Below are 5,822 nucleotides of genomic sequence, written 5' to 3'. Positions count from 1 at the left end.
GCTGGTTTTCTTGCTACTGCTGTAGTCTCTCTTCTTGTTTATTTTCTTTCTTTTCTAACCACTGCTGTAGTCTATATTCTTGTTTGTTTTCTTTCTCCTCCAACTAGTAGTCTCTCTTCTTTTTTTCTTTCTCCTCCAACCATTGCTCTAGTCTCTCTTCTTGTTTATTTTTTTCCCCTTCAACCACTGCTGTAATGTCTCTTCTTGTTTATTTTTCTGTTCGAGCTGCCACTGGTGCTCGTTTTCTTGCCACTGATGTAGTCTATCTTCTTGTTTATTTTCTTTATTCTCCAACCACTGCTCTAGTCTCTCTTCTTGTTTATTTTCTTTCTCCTCCAACCACTGCTCTAGTCTCTCTTCTTGTTTATTTTCTTTCTCCTCCAACCACTGCTCTAGTCTCACTTCTTGTTTATTTTCTCGTTCTTCTTGTTTCTTTTCTTTTTCATCCAACAACTGCTGTAATGTCTCTTCTTGTTTATTTTGCTGTTCGAGCTGCCACTGGTGCTGGTTTTCTTGCCACTGCTGTTGTCTCTCTTCTTGTTTCAGTAACTACTTCTCTCTCTCTCTCTTCATTCATGTATCCCCACTGGCTTTCTCTGTCAGGCTTATATACTAACGAAGAGGGCATCTCGAACAAACTCGGACTTCCCCGATCATTCGAAAAACTCATCACCCAGCAACCAGTGCCAACGCGCCAGCAGCGTCACGTGACTTCCGCTGTCGTAACAGTATAATATGTTTTTCCCTACACTCTTGAAGTATCAGGATGCACTTGACAAACTTTTCACAAAATGAATATTTTAAAAACTCTCAAAGGCGTGAAGTGTCATAGAATTTCTGGCTAACTTCGATCTTACTTTACTTTTGAAGAAACATTTAACCCTGAGACAGATATTTAAAAGTTGAATTTCCAATAAATTTCTCAGTATTGAAAATAGTAAAGTTTGTTTTGAAATTTAGTCGGAATTTCACCCACTCACTCCTATCCCCAAGGGCTCGTCGGTAAGTCTAAAATCTTAGTAAAAGTTGAATTTCGACATTCTTACTTTGCACAGCAAAGAAAAGTCATTGTGTAACTACTTCTTTTACAAGAAAGAAACAAAAGTAAATGAACGAATCTGGATTTAATTTTACTTGATTATGAAAGAATTAACACGCAGATTTATGATTTTCAAAATATTTAATATGTTTCATTAAAGTTTTATTTTCAGTCTTGCTTTTGTTTAAACCGACAAATCCGATTTTAACTTTTTTTAACGCGAGAAAATCAGGTTTAAACTTTGATAAATATTTAATTGGCTTTCATTAAACTCTTTTAATTTTCAACCTTGCTATATTTTCAAGAATTACACAGAAACGAATATTTTACATTTTATTTAGCATTAAGATACATGGATATTTACGAGTTTCAGAAAACGTCTTTTAAAATCAAAATTATTAAGACTTAACACTTAGTATTTCTCAAAATGTTTCTTCAAAACCTTTTTTCATAATATTCGACGAAAATGATACATAACTTAAGTAAACAACTTTGGCTTTACAAAAGTTACTTTTCTTTGCCAAATTTACAGTGAGATTGGCTTTCTTAAGCCTCTCGGAAACATCACGTAATACACATAAATGTAATATACGTGTCACTGGAAATCACAATATCATCAACAAATTCTAATATCTGACAGATTGTTGAGGCATTGATTCATCATTCACTGAAAAGTTGCTTGAGAATTTTTCATCCCAAAAGGCATTACATTGTACTGGTATAATCCACCAGGAGTAACAAAAGCAGAGGTTTATTTTGCCCTGTCTGTTAGAGGAACAGCCCAATATCCCTTTAGTAGGTCACACTTTGTGATATATCTGGCTTTTCCAATTTTATCAATACAATCCTCCATTCGTGGTATGGGATAAGAATCTGTCTTTGTCAAAAGTCTGTACAGAATCTAACCGAGTCATCAGATTTAGTAGGAACCAATACATAAGGCGAAGACCAATAAATTTTACTGGGCTCTATAATGCCATTTTTCCAGTTTATAAGATATTTATTTACGTATTTTGTCGACCTTGATTGGATTCACACATAGGGATGTTGTTTTACAGGAGAAGCGTCACCTACATTTACACCATGAACAGCGATGTTGGTTTGATTAGGAACATCCCGAAATATACATTTGTATTCAGTCAATAAACTAGCAAGTTGATTTTCTCTTCAGGAGGCAAGTTATTGAGTTTAGAATCAAGATTGACCAGGATGTCAGAATTACTCAGTTTGATGTTGCATTCATCTCCGATATTTTCAAATTCATGGGTGTCTGAGTCAAAGCAGCTGTCATCAGTATCAGAAGAACACTCAACGGCTAAAATATTTCCGGATGTGACAGGGCTTCAACATATTGATATGACACAGCTGGGTAGCCTTTCGACGATCAGGTGTTTTTTACAACGTGGTCCATATCATTAACTTTCCGAACAATCTCATGGGAACCATGATACCAAGCTTTGAGTGGATGTCTTATAGTTGGTAAAAATACTAAGACCATGTCACCAAGACAGAACTTACGCTCTTCAGCCTTGCGTTCATAAATGTTTTTCATTTTAGCTTGGGATAACTTCCAATTTTCTCTTGTGTGGTCCTTTGAAGTTGCTGAAGGAACAATGGTGATAGGATGACCCCAAAGAAAGGCACTTGTTGGATTACGTTTCCAAGATTCGGTCCAGATTCTTAAGTGCTTGTGAATTGGCGTTCAATGGCCAAACACCAACTCAAACGGGTTAAACCCTAACGACTCTTGAAACGACTCACGAACAGCAAATAATAATAAATTAACTCCTTCTCGTTATCCAGACAGTAAGTCTGCTTCATATATTTCAAGGTAGAACGTAATTTCTCAAGAGAACTTTGCAATTCTGGATGGTATGCACTAGATTTGATCTTTTTAGCACCGAGCTGATAAACAACTTGTTGAAACAACCCCGACATAAAATTTGATCCTTGATCAGACTGTATTTCTTTGGGTAAGCCAATAAAAGTAAAGAAATTAATCAAAGTCCTTTTTGGCTGAAATGTTTCTCAAAGGGATATCTTCAGGGAATCAAGTGGATGCACACATGATATGCACACAGCAAATACTGGTTCTCTGATCGGGTTTTGGGTAAAGGCCCAACACAATCAACAACCACACGACTGAAGGGTTATTCAAAAGCTGGGATATGTTTCAAAGAAGCAACGGGAATTTTCTGGTTAGGGTTTCCGACCAACTGTCAGGTATGACAAGTTTAAGAAAACTGAGAAACATCTTGCCTAATTTTGGACCAAAAGAAATGTTTCATAATTTTTTAAAAAGTCTTGTTGACACCTAAGTGTCCTCCCATGGTGAATTCATGAACATCTTTCAATATTTCAGAACGATATGCTTTGGGAACAGCGATTTGGTAAACTATAGCCCAGTTCTCTGAAGTTGGAACATTTAGTAGTCTCCATTTCCTCATAAACATACCATTTTGAAAAATATAACCATTATCTCCAGTTTATCTTTTGGGAGTGCATATTTAAATAGTGAAGAGATCAGCAGATCCTTTTCTTGTTTAGCGATCAGTTTACTTCCAGCAAATGGGACTTCACTAGGTGAACCAGATTCCTTACGTCCATCATTGTTGAGAGTTTTGGTTATGGTTTTGGATTAGCCCTAGAAGATGTACATACTGACCAATAAGGTGGTAGAACTACTTGCTGGTAGTTCTGTATACTATTTGAAAGGTCGAGAGAATACAAGAAAATATGGTTTAAAAACCCCTGTCTGAAACCGAAAAATCAGTTCTTCTCCGAATTCTTGAAGTGTTATCAAGTATTCAAACTCTACCGAACGTGAACATAACTATGGAAGTCTAAAAAACTGCAGGTGAATTGCAGATTTTTCTAATTTTAGATACATTACTGATTATGGTGTTGTCAAAGCATAAGAAGGTTGAGTTAATCTTTCTGTTAATCCAAACTTGTTTCAAGTTACAAGAACAACATGTGGAACACATACTGAAAATTTACTGACATGCCTATGATTCCATACTTTTCAGACACCCTGTATTTTATTTAACTTTTGCCTTTACCAAAAGAAGAATTTCAGGAGTCAAGTTCCACAGCTTATTAATTGTTTTAGTTAATTTTAAATTTAAGCAATTTGCTACAATACAGAACAAAAAGAACGTAACTCAATAACCAAAGCCATGCCCAACCTTGAAATTGTATAAATGGGCTATTAATGCCAGAATGTTGTCTGGACATTTAACACATTAAATTTGGTGGCAAGTGACTGAAGGAAATGTGCACCTGTACAAACATTAAAATCCAGTTTAAATTAGAAATCCCTAACAAATTTAAATTATTTATCTAATATTCCAATGAATAATCATGATGATGGTATATAAATTTCATAACTAGGATTGATTCACCCCTTAAAAAATTGTTTTCTAGTACTTATGTGAAAATATCACAATAACACCAAAAACAACCCAATTAATTCAAGACAAATGGGAAAATATTCTCCTCCGAGTTCTTGAAGTGTTATCAAGTACTCAAACTCTTCAGTTTGTGATTACGACTATGGAAGTCTCAAATCTCTGCAAGTTTACCAGCCCAGCTCTGTTGTAAGTATAGATTTATGGTTTCATCTTGATCAATTAATGTAACTAATGTTAAAAGAATATTCATGTTATACTAAAGAAGTATACTGGTTGTATATTAAAGGATATTATTGAATAATAATTCTTAAAAAGGTTACAAGAAGTTAACAATTAACGAAATTGTGATTTATATTGGATATTATATGAAAATGTTATTATACTCTGTTCAATGTTGGTCTGGGACTCTGATTCTTTATACTTGTGATTTATATTGGATATTATATAAAAATGTTTAATAAATGTTATTATACTCTGTTCAATGTTGGTCTGGGACTGATTCTTTATTCTTGTGATTTATATTAGATATTATATGAAAATGTTTAATAAATGTTATTATACTATGTTCAATGTTAGTCTGGGACTCTGATTCTTTTTCTTGTGATTTATATTGGATATTATATGAAAATGTTTAATAAATGTTATTATACTGTTCAATGCTGGTCTGGGACTCTGATTCTTTATTCTAACCGTAAATTACCTCGAGTTAGTGACTTGTGAGCTCCACTCACCACTGCAAATCTTCTACTAAATAAATTTGGTATGACTGGCAGTATAATTGAAACTCCAACAATTAAGCCCACAAGAGCGCTGCTTGTTACACTTTCTACACATTTTTAATAGATTATTTAATGGTTATTTAATCATATAGTTTAGTTGGTGGGTGAATTAATCATTTAGTTTAGTTTTAATTTACCAATTATTGTTAATGGATTAATTGATCATTTAGTTCAGTTAAAACTTTAGTTTAGTTGGTTTCCACAAATTCTTAATAAATTAGTTCACCCTTTAGTTCAGTTGTTAACAATTGTAAGTGGATTAATTAAGCCTTCTATCCAGTTCTGATGATACCAACAATTGTTAATGGATTAGTTATTCTTGTAGTTCAGTTGCTTAGTAACACTTCTTAGTGGGTTAGTTAATTCTTTATTGCCGTTTAACTTGTGAACAATTGTTGATGGGTTAATTGACCCTTTACTTCAGTTGTTAACTTACCAACAATTGTTGATGGGTTAATTGACCCTTTACTTCAGTTGTTAACTTACCAACAATTGTTAGTTGGTTAATTAATCCTTCTGTTTAGTGAACTTACCATCTACTGTTAGTACAGTAGTGACCACTTTACTTCAGTTGTTAACTTACCAACAATT

This window comes from Limulus polyphemus, unplaced genomic scaffold, assembly GCF_000517525.1.
Source record: "Limulus polyphemus unplaced genomic scaffold, Limulus_polyphemus-2.1.2 Scaffold5758, whole genome shotgun sequence".
Taxonomy (NCBI): Eukaryota; Metazoa; Arthropoda; class Merostomata; order Xiphosura; family Limulidae; genus Limulus; species Limulus polyphemus.
Note: the sequence above shows the minus strand (reverse complement) of the source record.